The sequence below is a fragment of the Lepisosteus oculatus genome, unplaced genomic scaffold (genome assembly GCF_040954835.1).
Source record: "Lepisosteus oculatus isolate fLepOcu1 unplaced genomic scaffold, fLepOcu1.hap2 HAP2_SCAFFOLD_87, whole genome shotgun sequence".
Taxonomy (NCBI): Eukaryota; Metazoa; Chordata; class Actinopteri; order Semionotiformes; family Lepisosteidae; genus Lepisosteus; species Lepisosteus oculatus.
The window spans coordinates 40,364-58,942 of NW_027168425.1; the positions used below are offsets into that span (position 1 = coordinate 40,364).

The 18,579-nt window shown below is 48.5% G+C and overlaps 7 non-coding genes and 2 pseudogenes across 7 annotated transcripts; 5 read left to right on the forward strand and 4 right to left on the reverse strand.

Annotated features, from left to right (window-relative positions):
• Positions 1 to 1,337: 1,337 nt before the first annotated feature.
• On the forward strand, positions 1,338 to 1,419 carry trnaf-aaa (transfer RNA phenylalanine (anticodon AAA)). Its single transcript has one exon. It is a non-coding gene; the product is annotated as a tRNA-Phe (tRNA).
• A 213-nt stretch (positions 1,420 to 1,632) lies between these two features.
• On the forward strand, positions 1,633 to 1,703 carry trnag-gcc (transfer RNA glycine (anticodon GCC)). Its single transcript has one exon. It is a non-coding gene; the product is annotated as a tRNA-Gly (tRNA).
• Positions 1,704 to 7,133: 5,430 nt separating this feature from the next.
• Positions 7,134 to 7,275, reverse strand: LOC138236139 (U4 spliceosomal RNA). Its single transcript, XR_011188533.1, has one exon. It is a non-coding gene; the product is annotated as a U4 spliceosomal RNA (small nuclear RNA).
• A 1,293-nt stretch (positions 7,276 to 8,568) lies between these two features.
• LOC138236110 (5S ribosomal RNA) lies at positions 8,569 to 8,687 on the forward strand (annotated as a pseudogene).
• Positions 8,688 to 9,339: 652 nt separating this feature from the next.
• Positions 9,340 to 9,503, reverse strand: LOC138236124 (U1 spliceosomal RNA). The gene has a single exon (XR_011188520.1). It is a non-coding gene; the product is annotated as a U1 spliceosomal RNA (small nuclear RNA).
• Positions 9,504 to 11,310: 1,807 nt separating this feature from the next.
• Positions 11,311 to 11,429, forward strand: LOC138236076 (5S ribosomal RNA). The gene has a single exon (XR_011188476.1). It is a non-coding gene; the product is annotated as a 5S ribosomal RNA (ribosomal RNA).
• A 636-nt stretch (positions 11,430 to 12,065) lies between these two features.
• Positions 12,066 to 12,229, reverse strand: LOC138236112 (U1 spliceosomal RNA). Its single transcript, XR_011188508.1, has one exon. It is a non-coding gene; the product is annotated as a U1 spliceosomal RNA (small nuclear RNA).
• A 1,807-nt stretch (positions 12,230 to 14,036) lies between these two features.
• On the forward strand, positions 14,037 to 14,155 carry LOC138236122 (5S ribosomal RNA). The gene has a single exon (XR_011188518.1). It is a non-coding gene; the product is annotated as a 5S ribosomal RNA (ribosomal RNA).
• Positions 14,156 to 14,791: 636 nt separating this feature from the next.
• Positions 14,792 to 14,932, reverse strand: LOC138236125 (U1 spliceosomal RNA; annotated as a pseudogene).
• Between the last annotated feature and the right edge of the window lie 3,647 nt (positions 14,933 to 18,579).

An 18,579-nucleotide genomic window follows, 5' to 3' on the forward strand; every position in this document is an offset into this window, starting at 1 on the left:
GTACTATAAAAATGCTACATCGCTTGGTCCTGCTTCCATAAAAAGCAGTTCTTCAGGTAATTCTACTCTCTTACCAAAGCTGTTAGGTTTCTTTCCGTGGTGAGATGGGTTGTCATGCAACGCTGCCACATAGTGCCGACAGACAAGTGTGTTGCGGGAGAAGAGAAAAGTGTTTGAAGATTTAAGAGTGTCTTAGGTGGAGCCAAAATCAAGTGTCACAAATGCAAGTGGGAAGATTTCCAATGTTTAATATGGTCAAAATAAGCGGAAGTTACCAGCTGGTCCGGCACAGTCTGCCATGCTTTTGTCATATACTGTAAAGTGGTGTGGAACTGGGTGTCGAACTGGAGCCTCACCATTTGCATATGTGAGGCTCCAGTTATACATCGAGTGTCACATTAAATGACAAAAATGAAGAGAGTTAAAGCACCTGGAGAGGTTTTCTTACAACTTTTGAGCTGACACAGTTTTGGAAAATGTTTCCTTCACGGTGCACTGAACAACATAGGCAGCCAAGAGTCTCCAAAACAAAACAGAATGGACAGATAGGAGAAAATTCCCACTCGTCCTGAAGTTCCCAAAATCCAGCACTGAGCGTAAACAAAGTGTCTAAGTAGCGTGGGAATGCTAACCCTAACCCTAGCTGGAGTTTGAGCAATCCGGCACTGAGCGTAAGAAGATGAGTGAAAGTAACGTCTAATCGGATTAGTTTCCTTAGAGCTGGTTCAGAGTTTGCTCAAGAGTTTACCTTTCACAGATGCGCAAAGAAGAATGTTGGGGGTGCACGCTTCAAGGCGCCTTACAGCTGTAGGGAGTGATTCGAGACGATTCGTGGCGTGTGCTCGTTCCCATATACCGTACGACCCGGGGTGCAGTGCTAGGATGACGTACAATACCGCTTGGGCACGTAACGGGGTTATATGCAAGTGCAGGACGTGAGGGTTTTCGTTTGTTCGTTTTGTTTTGCTCTGCTTTGCTTTGTTTTGCTTTCCATCGCGTTGGTAAGAGCGTAAATAAAAAGGCGATTCCTGTGTCTACCACTAATGTAAGAGCTATTTCAAGTGCGACGTGGTGCGGCTTTTCAAATGCTTGTGGGCATTTCTCTGTTGTTGATTCTTTTTTTGTGTGTAACAAAGTGGCATTTTCATGTCCGGACGGGGAGACTTTATCATTCCGACATGAAGCCACCCTTAAGTCCTCTGAGGCGTGTCTGTCTGCAAGGCTTGTATTTTGGAAATGTTTTTTTGAAACGGAGAACGACTTTGAAATAGGCTTCCGCCGGCGCCTCGCGATCCAGGTAAGATTGTAGCAAGAACGCAGCGGCAGTGGGGCTTGCTGTAGTCGTGGCTGAGTGGTTAAGGCAATGGACTAAAAATCCATTGGGGTCTCCCCGCACAGGTTCCAATCCTGCCGACTACGTTGTCCACTTTCAGTCGGTGTGTTTCGGCTCAAGCAAAGAAGCGCGCCTCTTTGCTGTTCCTGGTGGTTTTAAAACGCCCAATCGCTTGTACCCGCTGCCTTAGAAATAAGTTCTTCAGCGTCCGCAAATGGCATTTTGCAGCTGGAAGCAGATGTCGACGCGTTTTGCACAGAGCACCAAAAAAGCATCTTTTTTGAAGGCCCAGGCACTGAGCATTGGTGGTTCAGTGGTAGAATTCTCGCCTGCCACGCGGGAGGCTCGGGTTCGATTCCCGGCCAATGCAGTGGCTTTTGCAGCGAGCGGCTCCATCACTTGCATCCCCTTGCAACTCGCAACTGAAAACCCACTGAAGCTAAGCAGGTGTGAGCCAGGTCAGTACCTGGATGAGCTACAGGGAAAAACAAAGCTTCCAGCTGGAAGCGGTGTTAATGGTGCCGGCGGGGGGGCGCTCACCCTGAGGTCTGTGCGGGTCCCAATGCCCCAGTATAGTGACGGAGATGCTGTGTTGTAAAAGGGCGCTGTCTTTTGGATGAGATGTAAAACCGAGGTCATAGCGCTCTGTGGTCATTCAAAATGACCACCAAAACCTTTGACAAAAGCTCTTGGTAATTGATGGTCTTCAATAATGCTTCTCCTTTAGGTACATTTTAAATCAGCTGAAAAATGCTGTGAAATGGGGGGGCACTTCAGGCCAGTGTAGGATTTGGGTTACAAGAACCATGAAACTGCACGAGAAAGCCCGTACACTGATTACACGGCTTTCTATTCAAAGGAGGACAAAAGAAATTCCCTGAGTTTGATTTTTTGCAGCACAGAGAGGAGCACTGTCGTGAGGCTGGTTAGCTCAGTTGGTTAGAGCGTGGTGCTAATAACGCCAAGGTCGCGGGTTTGAGCCCTGTACGGGCCAGGTCTAGGTCCAGGTCCCTGTTTGTGAAACAGGCAAATGACTGTCTCAGGGGCCCATTCCTCATTCTCAAGACACATGTATGCAGTATGTACACCGTGCATTGAGCAATAGGGACTGAATACACCACAGGTAAGGTTAGAAGTCATTCTGAGGTGCCACATGTGAGGGATACAGCTAGGCATCCGAAATGTAGGGTTTGAGACCCTTCAGGAGTACTGCATCCTTTGAGACAGACCCGTGCATGTTAAACAAATGATCATTTCTTTCGGCATTAGGGACTAAATATACTAAACATATGATGCTAAAATGTTATTTTCACATATATTAATGTAATAAATGATTGCTTATGCTTTAGAAACAAATCTAATTAAAATAAAAGCTTAAGTTTTGTATTTATCTTGTACCATAGAACATGATTTTCTTTGTATTTCAAGCCCACAAAGTGTCCAAATGACGCACTACATGATATAAGGAAGATTATCACATGCATATCGGTATTATCTTTCTTATGAAAATGCATTCCTTTCATTACCTTTTACTTTTTAAAATGAACTCAAATTGAGTATAATGTAATAATTTAAGTAGAATAGATTCTAATAATATAATGATCCAGTGTTTTGCACTACTTCACTGCTTCACTGCTCTATGCCATCTGGAAATAAATCCTCAGACTGCTTACTGCCCTGGGCATGTACCAATAAATTAAAGGAGCACATCTGTTTATCACTGCGTTGAAGCAGGAGACACACAGTCTCTGCAAACACATCCTAGATACAGTGTTCCAGCACCTTTGACCTCATCCAGAACGTATCATTTCTTGAAAGGGATTGCTGTCCGAATGCACATCTGAATCCCAAACAGAATCTCTAGTAAAATACGATCATTTGTGAAACAGGCAAATGACTGTCTCAGGGGCCTATTCCTCATTGTCAGACACATGTATGGAATGCTTTCACCGTGCATTGAGCAATAGGGATTAAAAACACCGCAGGTAAGGTTAGATGTCATGTTCTATGATCATTTCTTTCAGCATTAGGGACTAAATATACTAAACGTATGATGCTAAAATGTTATTTTTACATATATTAATGTAATAAATGATTGCTTATGCTTTATAAACAAATCTAATTAAAATAAAAGCTTAAGTTTTGTATTTATCTTGTACCATAGAACATGATTTGCTTTGTATTTCAAGCCCACAAAGTGTCCAAATGTTCTATGATCATTTCTTTCAGCATTAGGGACTAAATATACCAAACGTATGATGCTAAAATCCTGAAAAAAGGATGTGCTCCATCTCGTCAGTAGATTGGATTCCAAAACTGATTTGGGTCAATATACATTACCTTTGAAATTAAAGTACAGTCTACTGTAGGGAACCATCAACTTAGAAAGCATTGGCCTTCCCTGGGGGTCAGGTAGGTGCAAAAGATAAACCTTTATCCTATCTTTATCTTAAGATAAGTGGCCAAGCAGTATTTTTCCAAGTTTCACCAAGCACATCATGTTGCCATAGTAGACAAAGTTCTATAAAATGTTAAATAACTTTTAAAAAAAGCATCTTGGTCTTACAGTACTGTACAAGGTGAATTAAACTGTCCCTGGTAATAAAAAGTAATTAGAAGCATCTCAGAAACTTTATCTCTAGAAACATTAGCTGTTTTATATCATGTAATTTAGTGTGATGTTGTCAGAATTCAAGGACATTAGCACACACAGAAATTGGTTCAGTTAAATCTAAAAAACACAGCTAAACATGGGTTTAAATGTAACAGAAGTCTTACCTCTTGTCAAAAGATTTAATTCAAGAAGCGATGTAATAAATGATTGCTTATGCTTTATAAACAAATCTAATTAAAATAAAAGCTTAAGTTTTGTATTTATCTTGTACCATAGAACATGATTTTCTTTGTATTTGAAGCCCACAAAGTGTCCAAATGATGCACTACATGATATAAGGAAGATTATCACATGCATATCGGTATTATCTTTCTTATGAAAATGCATTCCTTTCATTACCTTTTACTTTTTAAAATGAACTCAAATTGTGTATAATGTAATAATTTAAGTAGAATAGATTCAGGTAGGAAATATAGAGTCATGATGTTTATGGCTGACATCATTTCACATGGGTGAATTTTAAGCTAAGAAATAAAAACATTTACAATGAAGATACCATTGCTTAATTTTAAATGCCTTTAAAAAATAAATACCTCCTGAGAATAATTTGCCACTCCCAGATCCTTGGTAAGGTACTGTTTGAATCCAATCAGGAGAGGAGCATCCAGGGAGTGCTTTCTATAGAGTCCAGCTTGGGCCACTCTCTTCCGGCCTGCTGATACTTTTTAACTACTCAGGGCCTGTAAGGATATAAAACACCGGTTTAAACATTTTATACCTATAAGACAAATTAGAATTTTAGTAAAAAATAGATACATCTGAAAAATAAAAAGTCTTACTGCTGATAGAGTTCTTCAGAGCTCACATCTTCCCCTTCCTTATCCGCTTCTGTTTCAGTTTCTAGAGCAGCCTCTGGCATCTCTTCCTCCTGGACTGCGGCCTCTTGCTCAGGGCCGCTGGAATGCAGGTAGATTCTTTTCAACATGCTTTTACATAATATGTTGTAACAATGATTTCAAAAAGAAACTACAGAAGCCTTACAGATTAAAAATATCTCACCTTGCCAATGTGTCTTCAGGCTTCCCATGTACAAAAAGGCCCAAGGACTCTAGCAGTCTTACAACCACTATCCTGTTTGCCTCACCAGACACGATCTCTATTCTGTGGTAATCCACGATGACCCCGTTCTTCAGGTGATTCATCATGTCCTCCCTCGCCTGTTGAGAGGCCATCCTGATGTTTTCTGCCGTGGCGTGCTTCATACACGCCCTCTTCAAGTGAGCAGGAAGCTGATCAAGAGTATTCAGGCACATCTTGCACACCAGGGGAATCCTCGCGGGTTTCCTTTGAAAATAAATAATACCATCTGTGTATAGAAACAAGCTAAGACTGATTTCTTAAATTATCCTTAATTTTCTCTCTCATAGTTTGAGCATAATGATTTTATTGCATTTATATAAGAATTGCTCATTGCTCCTAAATAAATAATGGTTTCATAAAAAAGTGAACACTTGGTCTCAGTCACAGACTTTCCAATAGAAGCCATTGTGGAGTTCAGCAACTGCAGGTCCTAGAAGTGGGGAAGGAATTTTAAAAGAGAAATTGAATTACAATACAGAAGGAATGGCTGAGGGATCACTGAAATATATATATACAAATTCCAAAGACTGAGTCCATATAGAAACAACTACCTTTCATTTTCAGTATAAGAAAAAAAAAACATTATCTTCCAAAGCATCATAAAATTGTCCCTTCTTCCAGACTCTACTTCTCTCTTGTAGTAGTATAGCAGACCTTTCCAGGTGAGCAGATCACAGAGTCCGAAATGAGCTTCCTCCATCAAGCAAAGTACCTGAACATGACTCTGTCTTCATAAAAGCGCCCCTGTAATAAAGAAATTAAATCCGAAATCAAGAGGGCAGTTGCCTACTGAAATACAAGAAGTCATCAATTTTAACCTAGCAACACATTAAAGGCTGCATCTATACAAGTACGATTCTAGAAATGCTCACCAGATTACGTTTTAAGAAGGAACTGCGCCTCAGGTTCCGCCGAGATCTTAACTCGGATGGCAGGATTCAGAGTCCGGAGTGCGGACTGATGGCGCACGGAGGGTCCATATACTGTGGATCCCTCAGTGATCTTCCGCGTATTCAAACCGCCAGCGTGTGACTCCCCTGTCCCCGTGACCTCATTGCTCTGCTCTCTCCTCTGTGCAGCTGAGCCCGACTCACGGTAAAATGGAAAAAAATATGCCCTCGACGTGAGATTTATTCTGGAGCGAGCCAGTGTTGCGCATAGCTGCCTTCAAAGCAGTTAACCCAGGTTCGATTCCCGGCCAACGCAGTTACGAATGTTTTCAAATGCTGTCATGAGCCTTGGATTGTGACTAGCAAAGCGAAGCCTTTTGAAAGAGCTAAAGCACTGCAAAACGGAATTGAAGGAGAATCTTACAGGGGATTCTGAGCAGAGTCTGCATACATGCAGTCAGATAAAGGTGCTGAAAGCTTGAGCTACTCTCAATGTCATGCTGCCCTTCCCCGGAGTAAATCTGTTACATTGTAAGAATGCTTCTGGCAGGTTCAAAAAGAGACCCTTGTTAATTGGAGAAATCAATGATTTCGAATGAATTCTGTATGCGTTAAAAGACAGCTATACACAGAAAACATGCAGGACACTGCTCATGATGTTTCCCGAGCAGAAACACAGTGCGTTTTTCCAAGCCATTTGACAAAGCCCACCCACTGAAAACTGCAGCAGATCGTGTAAAGACGTTCAACTTTGTAACTACTGCACGCACAGGAAGCAGAATAAATTCCTCTTTTCAAACTGTCAAAGGTTTGCTTTGCGAACGCTGCAGGACATCGCACAATCTCTTTTGAATGGGGACAAACGATTTCTTATGGGGCGCAGTAAGTACAGACGTTTAAAATGCTCCACTCATGCCGACGATGCAGCATGAAGAAGCGCAACCTAACGTTTGACAGACAAAAGCCAGGCGCCGCTACGAGCAATATGAAATCATACTGACAAGCACACGGCGTTTCGCGCTGACACAAAAGTAATCTCGACAGACGCTGTTCTCTGCATAAAGCTGAAAGAGCGTTTCTGTTGACACGTAACAAGTTCGTTTCTTTCTACCATGATATCACCGTGACCAAATCTGTCTTTAAACACCTTGCTCAGTCTCTGACGAGACTGTCAAAAATTGCTTTCGCCGATTGTATTGCAAACCGGCGGAAGCGGGGTATTGGGAAAAGTTTTCAACTAGCAATAATCACGCCTCGGCTAACCCTCACAGGCTACGATACTGCCACTGCGCAAAGCTGACGGTTGCCAGGCAACCGCGGGGATCCTATGGAAATCGTTATCGATCGTGTCATGGCATGTCGTTGCTATAACGCTTCATATTTGTCGTCTTCTTCTTCTTCTAGCTTGAGGTTTTGAAGAATTTCATGACAGACAAGGGCTCCGTTGGGAACAAAGGGCGTTGTGAGAAAACCGTTGCTTATTTTCAGCAGCAGAAATACAACCCTTTAAATACAAGATGACAGAACAATGACGAAGGGCATGCCGGGAGGAACTCATGCACTACAGAGGAAAGGGGGCGGGCACGTACAGTTCACATTCAAGCCACAAGTACTCCTCTTGGATGTTGCACAAACAAATCCTAACGTCTTGAAAGCATTGCAGCATGTTTGTGTCCCACTTCCCGTGGCTGCGGGACGACTGACACGAACGGACAAACACAATCTGTGGCGTTTAGCGTGACATAGTCTTGCAGGCATCGTGCTGTCTCACTGCAATATTATACCGCTGGAGGAAACAGTCCATCTGGCCATGAAACTCATTTGAACGTCTAGCTACAGCAACTAACAATATCATGATTTATTCAGGATGTGTGGAATCAGCACGTCCCGGAGACAGCTTCCGAAATCGTGAGCATTCTCTGGTGGTAGGGGCGTTCAAGATGGCGCTCAGGTGGGAGGTAAAGTTTAGTGGTTGGGGAGTTTTTTTGAGTTTTTCATGACCTGAATGTTAATTTTTGCTTTTTTTGACTACAGAAAAATAAGGACTTAACACTAGTTGTTTAAACTTCAGTTATAATTGAAAGAAAAAAAAAACCATTTTTTTTTAGGTTTAAAAAGTCCGATATGAGTAACACTGGGAAAAGAAAAGAGAGTGCTGGGTCTTCGAAGGAGAACTCTAAGATACCTCAATCGTATATGTATAGCACTACAAAAAAATCGATGGCAACTAAAGGGAAAAGTGAAGCAGCTGCAGGGGCAGCAAGAGGGCGGAGGCGCCGCGCGCCCGGCCGAAGTGTTGGACCGGTGCGCTTTACGTGCTGAAATAAACACGCGACAGCCCCGAAATGTTTCCAGAGTGCTGTGCACTGAAGACTTGCCTGGTGCTCCTCCGTGCAGATTCTTTGTCCTCCTCCAGTGCGGGACGAGCCAACACAAGGGAGCGCATTCGCCAACATCCAGGCACGCAATGCGATTTGGAAAGCAGCTCCTTTCCAAAGAGTTGCACACGAACGATCCTTCAGTCCCGCTCGGGGGGCACGGAGCCCCCGCCACACACAGCTTCAAGTAGCGAGTCAGGCGCCAGGGCTTTCGCTTACGGCCACACCACTCTGAACATGCCCGATCTCGTCTGATCTTGGAAGCTAAGCAGAGTCGGGCCTGGTTAGTACTTGGATGGGAGACCGCCTGGGAATACCAGGTGTGCTCAGGTTGCTCTCCCGACCAGGTTGCTCTCCCGGCCAGCAGGGGTCGCCGTTGGTGCCGTAGGCTTTGGGAGGAAAACCTGCAGGATGGAAAGGTGATCTATAGCCTCATCTCTAGAGATGTTTTGTTGCTGTGGCATGTGTGTGACCCATATTCAAAAAAAAAAAACCCGTCTGTAAAACGAATATCGAAGCTGCCTCTAAATCTGCAAATGAAGATGAGTCGATAAACCACTCGTTTTTCGTATAACTAGACATATATTCATTTGTTACCGATTTCATTCATTGAGCACGGATACAATAGAGGTACAGCCATTCACTGTTTGACATGTCTGCACTGGTACAGAACCGAGCAATCAGAAAACGGGTGAAACTGTCTTTAGACTCAGCATACAGTACCGAGGCCCCCCATGACCAAATAAAGGCTAACCTCGATAATCAGCCTAAAGAACGCAGACTACAGCAAAACGACTGACTTTGAAAAGGGAATGAACGTCCGGAAGGAGTAGTGGAACTAGCTTGAGATGCTTCTCCGGACCCCTAACTAAAAGCCAGCGAGAACCAGCAGCGGCGTCCACTCCTGTCGAACCGGGATCCTTCCGCAGCCACGCAGCTCGTGGTGTCCTAACCCTCCCGTATCTGATTTTGGACCAAGCACATCAGGGGAGAGCGCGAACGCAGTCCCCCACTTCTAGAAATTATGCAGTCGAGATTCCCACATTTGGGGAATTCGCAGGGGTCAACACAGCCGGAGTGCAATGGCCGAGCCTCGCCCTGGGTGAACCTCCTTCTTGATCAAGGTATTTCCCCTGCCAGGTAAGTATGAGTTAAACATGCCCCTGCAAGCGGCCCGCACCCACAGCACAAATCGCGCAGCCTAGGCCACCTCCTCGCCCCGCACGCCACCGCCTCCAGCTGGGCCCACTCTTTCACACACTCACACGCCACACTAACACTCAAAAGTGTGGGCAAAACGAGAAAACGAGCGCGCCGTTTCCCACACATCTGCAGTCGCCGTTGCGCATTCGCAGCATGTCCCGGGATGCAATTCGGCCTCATTTGCATAACTCCAGACCGGCAGATCGCCACGCAAGCTCGCGACGTGCGCCTGCCACACACCGAACAAACCTTTTCAGCAATTTCCAAAAAACGGGCCTGCTCGCCTGCCCACAAGGCTCCGTCTCTTACCTGCTCTCCAGAGCCTGCTGCCTTCTGTGCTTTTCTCTCGGCACCGCTGCAGTGCACACAACTCCTGCAGCGGGAGGGGGGGAGAAAGTTCCCGCGCTCCGCCGCAGGGAAGGCTCGCTCCGTGCGCACACGTCCTTTCGATGCCAGTCCAACAAGTGCTCCGCATTAGCTGCGTCGGGGCTCCGGCGTGTCGCACCTCACCTCACCTCGCACTGCCCCCTCCTTGAATGTCTGCCGCTGGGCATGCCCCGCTCTCCTCCGCCTTATCTTATCGCGTGTGAGCACCGACAATGGCCACAATGCCGGGGAATGGCACCTGTAAAGTGTTAATTGGGGCACAGGAACAGCCCGTCTCGTCTCGGGGGGGCCGGCTTCAGAGACAATACAGCAAACACAGCGGGGCGGGGGAAGAAGACGACACCACACATGCGGGTACATTCAGCTCCGGCGGGAACGAGACATTTGTCGGTCTTTTCAAGTGCCGAGAGCCGAGCAATCCTTCACTTGTATCGTTTCTCCCCGGTGACTAGATCTGGCCCTGCGACTCTCGACTGGGCTCACCCCCGGGGCAGCCCAGCAGGTGTGAGCCTGGCCGGCACCCGGATGGGAGATTCCACCCCGGAAAAGCTCCGGTTGCTGCTGCTCCTGCAAGAGGTGTGACTGGGACCAGTAGGGAGCGCTCACCCTGCGGGCTGTGTGGCTCTCTTACGCCCCAGCCTCCTGATGGCGACACTCTGCTGCACAAACAGGCGCCGTCCTTCGGGGGAGGCGTCAAACCGAGGTCCCGACCCTCCTTGGCCATTAGGAAACCCCAGGGCGTCTCTCAAAAAGAGACGCCGGGGGTGTCCCTCTGGTGTTAGTGCTCCCCTTTTCCCATCAGTCGGGGTCTCCTCCTAATCCCCGTCTCACCTGTAACAATCAATGACGAGGCCCCCCTGTCCGTGAGATTTAGTACTCGCGCAAGAGACCGGGGGCAGAGCGCGAACGCGGTCCCCCGCCCCCCACAAAGTGCGCGCTCCGGGTTCCCTCTCGGGGCCCTGCAACACAGCGGAAGGGCAGCGAGAAGGAGCCTCTTGCTCTGACGCCGCAAGGCCACAAGAGGGCGGAGGCGCCGCGCGCCCGGCCGACGTGTTTGACCGGTGCGCTTTACGTGCTGAAATAAACACGCGAAAGCCCCGAAATGTTTCCAGAGTGCTGTGCACTGGAGGTTTTTGTCTGGTGAAGACTTGCCTGGTGCTCCTCCGTGCAGATTGTTTGTCCTCCTCCAGTGCGGGACGTGCCAACACAAGGGAGCGCATTCGCCAACATCCAGGCACGCAATGCGATTTGGAAAGCAGCTCCTTTCCAAAGAGTGGCACACGAACGATCCTTCAGTCCCGCTCGGGGGGCACGGAACCCCCGCCACACACAGCTTCAAGTAGCGAGTCAGGCGCCAGGGCTTTTGCTTACGGCCACACCACCCTGAACACGCCCGATCTCGTCTGATCTTGGAAGCTAAGCAGTGTTGGGCCTGGTTAGTACTTGGATGGGAGACTGCCTGGGAATACCAGGTGCTGTAAGCTCTTGCTCTCCCGGCCAGCAGGGGTCGCCGTTGGTGCCGTAGGCTTTGGGAGGAAAACCTGCAGGATGGAAAGGTGATCTATAGCCTCATCTCTAGAGATGTTTTGTTGCTGTGGCATGTGTGTGACCCATATTCAAAAAAAAAAACCCGTCTGTAAAACGAATATCGAAGCTGCCTCTAAATCTGCAAATGAAGATGAGTCGATAAACCACTCGTTTTTCGTATAACTAGACATATATTCATTTGTTACCGATTTCATTCATTGAGCATGGATACAGTAGAGGTACAGCCATTCACTGTTTGACATGTCTGCACTGGTACAGAACCGAGCAATCAGAAAACGGGTGAAACTGTCTTTAGACTCAGCATACAGTACCGAGGCCCCCCATGACCAAATAAAGGCTAACCTCGATAATCAGCCTAAAGAACGCAGACTACAGCAAAACGACTGACTTTGAAAAGGGAATGAACGTCCGGAAGGAGTAGTGGAACTAGCTTGAGATGCTTCTCCGGACCCCTAACTAAAAGCCAGCGAGAACCAGCAGCGGCGTCCACTCCTGTCGAACCGGGATCCTTCCGCAGCCATGCAGCTCGTGGTGTCCTAACCTTCCTGTATCTGATTTTGGACCAAGCACATCAGGGGAAAGCGCGAACGCAGTCCCCCACTACCAGAAATTATGCAGTCGAGATTCCCACATTTGGGGAATTCGCAGGGGTCAGCACAGCCGGAGTGCAATGGCCGAGCCTCGCCCTGGGTGAACCTCCTTCTTGATCAAGGTATCTCCCCTGCCAGGTAAGTATGAGTTAAACAGGCCCCTGCAAGCGGCCCGCACCCACAGCACAAATCGCGCAGCCTAGGCCACCTCCTCGCCCCGCACGCCACCGCCTCCTGCTGGGCCCACTCTTTCACACACTCACACGCCACACTAACACTCAAAAGTGTGGGCAAAACGAGAAAACGAGCGCGCCGTTTCCTACACATCTGCAGTCGCCGTTGCGCATTCGCAGCATGTCCCGGGATGCAATTCGGCCTCATTTGCATAACTCCAGACCGGCAGATCGCCACGCAAGCTCGCGACGTGCGCCTGCCACACACCGAACAAACCTTTTCAGCAATTTCCAAAAAACGGGCCTGCTCGCCTGCCCACAAGGCTCCGTCTCTTACCTGTTCTCCAGAGCCTGCTGCCTTCTGTGCTTTTCTCTCGGCACCGCTGCAGTGCACACAACTCCTGCAGCGGGAGGGGGGGAGAAAGTTCCCGCGCTCCGCCGCAGGGAAGGCTCGCTCCGTGCGCACACGTCCTTTCGATGCCAGTCCAACAAGTGCTCCGCATTAGCTGCGTCGGGGCTCCGGCGTGTCGCACCTCACCTCACCTCGCACTGCCCCCTCCTTGAATGTCTGCCGCTGGGCATGCCCCGCTCTCCTCCGCCTTATCTTATCGCGTGTGAGCACCGACAATGGCCACAATGCCGGGGAATGGCACCTGTAAAGTGTTAATTGGGGCACAGGAACAGCCCGTCTCGTCTCGGGGGGGCCGGCTTCAGAGACAATACAGCAAACACAGCGGGGCGGGGGAAGAAGACGACACCACACATGCGGGTACATTCAGCTCCGGCGGGAACGAGACATTTGTCGGTCTTTTCAAGTGCCGAGAGCCGAGCAATCCTTCACTTGTATCGTTTCTCCCCGGTGACTAGATCTGGCCCTGCGACTCTCGACTGGGCTCACCCCCGGGGCAGCCCAGCAGGTGTGAGCCTGGCCGGCACCCGGATGGGAGATTCCACCCCGGAAAAGCTCCGGTTGCTGCTGCTCCTGCAAGAGGTGTGACTGGGACCAGTAGGGAGCGCTCACCCTGCGGGCTGTGTGGCTCTCTTACGCCCCAGCCTCCTGATGGCGACACTCTGCTGCACAAACAGGCGCCGTCCTTCGGGGGAGGCGTCAAACCGAGGTCCCGACCCTCCTTGGCCATTAGGAAACCCCAGGGCGTCTCTCAAAAAGAGACGCCGGGGGTGTCCCTCTGGTGTTAGTGCTCCCCTTTACCCATCAGTCGGGGTCTCCTCCTAATCCCCGTCTCACCTGTAACAATCAATGACGAGGCCCCCCTGTCCGTGAGATTTAGTACTCGCGCAAGAGACCGGGGGCAGAGCGCGAACGCGGTCCCCCGCCCCCCACAAAGTGCGCGCTCCGGGTTCCCTCTCGGGGCCCTGCAACACAGCGGAAGGGCAGCGAGAAGGAGCCTCTTGCTCTGACGCCGCAAGGCCACAAGAGGGCGGAGGCACCGCGCGCCCGGCCGACGTGTTGGACCGGTGCGCTTTACGTGCTGAAATAAACACGCGAAAGCCCCGAAATGTTTCCAGAGTGCTGTGCACTGGAGGTTTTTGTCTGGTGAAGACTTGCCTGGTGCTCCTCCGTGCAGATTGTTTGTCCTCCTCCAGTGCGGGACGAGCCAACACAAGGGAGCGCATTCGCCAACATCCAGGCACGCAATGCGATTTGGAAAGCAGCTCCTTTCCAAAGAGTGGCACACGAACGATCCTTCAGTCCCGCTCGGGGAGCACGGAACCCCCGCCACACACAGCTTCAAGTAGCGAGTCAGGCGCCGGGACTTTCGCTTACGGCCACACCACCCTGAACACGCCCGATCTCGTCTGATCTCGGAAGCTAAGCAGCGTCGGGCCTGGTTAGTACTTGGATGGGAGACTGCCTGGGAATACCAGGTGCTGTAAGCTTTTGCTCTCCCGGCCAGCAGGGGTCGCCGTTGGTGCCGTAGGCTTTGGGAGGAAAACCTGCAGGATGGAAAGGTGATCTATAGCCTCATCTCTAGAGATGTTTTGTTGCTGTGGCATGTGTGTGACCCATATTCAAAAAAAAAAACCCGTCTGTAAAACGAATATCGAAGCTGCCTCTAAATCTGCAAATGAAGATGAGTCGATAAACCACTCATTTTTCGTATAACTAGACATATATTCATTTGTTACCGATTTCATTCATTGAGCACGGATACAATAGAGGTACAGCCATTCACTGTTTGACATGTCTGCACTGGTACAGAACCGAGCAATCAGAAAACGGGTGAAACTGTCTTTAGACTCAGCATACAGTACCGAGGCCCCCCATGACCAAATAAAGGCTAACCTCGATAATCAGCCTAAAGAACGCAGACTACAGCAAAACGACTGACTTTGAAAAGGGAATGAACGTCCGGAAGGAGTAGTGGAACTAGCTTGAGATGCTTCTCCGGACCCCTAACTAAAAGCCAGCGAGAACCAGCAGCGGCGTCCACTCCTGTCGAACCGGGATCCTTCCGCAGCCATGCAGCTCGTGGTGTCCTAACCTTCCTGTATCTGATTTTGGACCAAGCACATCAGGGGAAAGCGCGAACGCAGTCCCCCACTACCAGAAATTATGCAGTCGAGATTCCCACATTTGGGGAATTCGCAGGGGTCAGCACAGCCGGAGTGCAATGGCCGAGCCTCGCCCTGGGTGAACCGATTCGATTTCGATTTTTAAGAACTTTATTTTCTTTTCACAAAAAAATACAGGAAATCACAAATCAGAAAGCTTTACATTAATATACATACTTAAAACAGTATATATGATCACATCTCATTACATTTTGACACGGTAACAGTTACATAGCAACAATTTTCTTTTTTTCTGGTGCAAATCACATTCTTTATTTAAACATGATAATGTTTTTCACAGTTTCTTGAGATACTGTCCAATGCTCTCTATTTCCCACAGATTTTCTGCTTCCTCCCTCCCTTCTCTCCACAGATCTCTGAGGTAATAGTTCTCTCGGGTGATGAACAGGGCCAGGCTACCTGCTGCCTTGACTGGGACCTCGATGCCTTTGAACAGCCCCATGTTCCTCACTCTCCACAGGGCGTCTTTCCCACTGTTCACCACGGCCCAGATCCTGTCAAACACGTCAGGGGGAAGTTTGACAGGAGAGATGCCATATATGATGAAAGCAGCGGTCAGGGTAAATTGGGGCGAGAGAGCCTGCAACCAATCTTCAAACTGTGCCCAGAAGGCCTTAGCAAAAAAGCAGGACCACAGGAGATGGGTCACAGTCTCCTCCTCGCCGCAGCCCACCCTAACGCAGCGAGGGCTGGGGGTGAGGCCCCTACGGTACAAGAAAGTTCGTACCGGTAAGCACTGGTGGACGACACTCCAGGCTAAATCTCTGTGAATGTTGCACAGAAATTTAGAGGATGTGTGTTTCCACACCTTCCTTGTTTGGGCTGATGTTAAAATGCCCACAGGGGTCTGCCTATTGTTCTGGGGTGCTACGAAATCTTCCAGTTTTTGGACGCTGACATCTCGGAGGGGAATATGGCCAATTGGGTGAGATCTTAGAAAACTTTTAACTGTCCCATAAATTGCAGGGCATGTGTCAGAGAGTGGGACGTCCAGCTTGGGTCTGACACCCCACACCCTGAACACCTCCCTACCTACCCAGAGCCTGGAAAAATAAGTCCAGGTACGCGCTGCAGGTGCTGTTGCAAAGCCTCTCAGCACAGAGGCCAGGAAAATGCACAGCAGCTTCGTAGCAATATCTGGGACAGACTTCCCCCCTGAGGGTAGCGGCCTGTACATTATTTCCCTTCTGAGTCTTTCCTGCTTCCCACCCCATAGAAATTGAAACATCAATCTCCTCAGCACCGCCGCAACACGGTGTGGGATTGGGAAGGTAGAAGCCAGAAAATTCAAGACAGGCAAGAGCTCGGCTTTGATGACCAGCACCTTCCCTGTCATGGTGAGGTCTCGGTCCTTCCATTGCATCAGTTTTTTGTTTAAGATTGGCAATTTGTTCTGCCAATTTACTGTTCCCATCTCTTCTCCAAAATACACCCCCAGGACCTTAATTCTCTTCTCTTGCAGCCTGAGATCATGTCCTTCTTTTGGCTCCCTCCAGTTCTGATAAAAAATCTCACTCTTAGATGTGTTAATTTTTGCGGAGGAAGCCAAAGAGAACCGATCACAGCACTGCAGAGCTCTGCTAATTGAGGCATTGTCAGAGAGGAGCAGGGTGACGTCATCCATGTATAGAGACGTCTTTACCTCTCCTCCCCCACTTCCAGGCACTGGTATCCCATTAATGGCCTGATCCTGGCGCAAGGCACAGGCTAAGGGCTCCATAGCCAAAACGAATAACAAGGGGGATAATGGGCAGCCCTGCCTCACCCCTGAACAGACTTCAAAGGTGCGTGATCTATTGCCATTAACCATGACTCTGCTGTTGCTACCTGTGTACAGCAGGTTAATCCACTTTCTCATGATGGGGCCAAACTTCATGTGCTCAAGTACCGATGTTAAGTACTGCCGGTTTAGGCGGTCAAAGGCCTTTTCTAGGTCTACACCTAAAATGCACAGAGGGAGGGAGCGATCCTCAGAGTACAGACAGACATCCCTCAACAAGGCCAGGTTGTCGCTCATCAGGCGTCCTGCTATCCCACAAGTCTGTTCTTTCCCTACCAGTGAGGCCACTACATTTTGTAGGCGCAGGAAAAGGGCTTTGGACAGGATCTTAGTGTCCACGCCTAACAGGCTGAGGGGTCTCCAGTTCTTTATGTCATTTTTTGCTCCTTTCTTAAACAAGAGAGAGATCGTGCCTTCTCTTAAGGAGTCAGGCAGCAATTCTGTCTTGTAGCTTTCCTCGAATAGGAGCAGTAGCGGATCCTGAAGCAGATCCCAAAAGGTGCAATAAAATTCTTTAGGGAGCCCGTCAGCACCCGGAGTTTTCCCCTTCTGTAAGCTCTCCATAGCCTGTCTCAGCTCTTCTACTGTCAAATCCCTCTCAAGTACTTCCCTATCTTCTTCACTCAAAATGTTTTCTAGCTTTGAGGTAAAAAAATGAATATCTTCATCCTTTACCTCTGTAGAGCTGTACAGTCTTGAGTAGAAGGCCTCGGTGCAGGAGAGGATAGCACTCGGCTCTGTTCTCTCTCGTCCCTCCTCATCAACTACACTTTCCATGACAGTCTTGGAGCCTACCACTTTCCTGAAAAAGAAGCGAGTACACTTCTCATTTTCTTCCAAGAACTGCACTCTGCTTCTTAACAGCACTCCTCGACTACTTTCTTCGGCTATGCTCCGGATGTCCTTTTTTAAAAGGGCGATATCCTCGAGCACATCGAAGCCACTGTGCAGCATCGTGTAGAGACGCTGCAGCTGCCTCTGTTTCCTGGCTAGCACTCCTCTCCGTCTGGCAGCAGCCTTCCTTCCCTCAGCCATGAAAAAGGCCTTTGTCCTCACCTTCACCTCCTCCCACCACTCTCCTACTGACCCGTACAGACACTGCAAGGACAGCCACTGTGATAGTTTCTCCTTGTAGCGGGATACTACCCCCTCGTTCTCTAGCAGCTTTGTGTTGAGTTTCCAGAGGCCTGGGCCAAAGACAGTCCCGCCCTGGAGTTCCACTCTACACCCTAAAGCCTGATGATCTGAGAAGAAGACAGGCTGAAGAGTGACCCCAACAACTTTCACTCTCTCTGAGACAAAGCAATAGTCAATTCTGGAGCTGCTATTCCTCCCTGACCATGTATATCCTGCTGTTGTGGGATATATACATCTATATGTGTCTGAGAGTTTAAAGTCTTGAACTAAGTTTTGCAGGGCCAGTGAGCTGGAATCCAATTTTATCGGCGAGCTAGACTGCCTGTCTGTGTGCTCTAAGATACAATTAAAATCCCCTCCCACTATCACGTCTGTGCTGCATAACAATAGGGGGGAGAGTGCCTTGAGTAGCTCCACCCTTCCTCCTACGTCAGTAGGGCAATACACATTGATTAGCCGCAGGTTAACGGTCCCCCATTCCACATCCACACACAGCAACCTGCCATCTATGACCCTCTGAATACTTTTCAATTTGAATGCCCATCCTTTGAAAAGAATGGCCACGCCAGAGGCTCTGTTGTTATTGTCCCCTGACCAAACAGAAGGCCCTTTATCCCACCTATCTTCAAAACTTTTATACCTCTCTTGATAGGCTAAAGCACACTCCTGCAACATCAACACATCTCCCTCTCTCTGCTGGAGGTAATCAAAGACAGACTGGCATTTAACTCTGTCATTGATACCTCTTGTGTTAAGAGAAATTATGTTAAGAGCCATATTACATAAGAAAGTGGAAACAGTCTTTACAAAA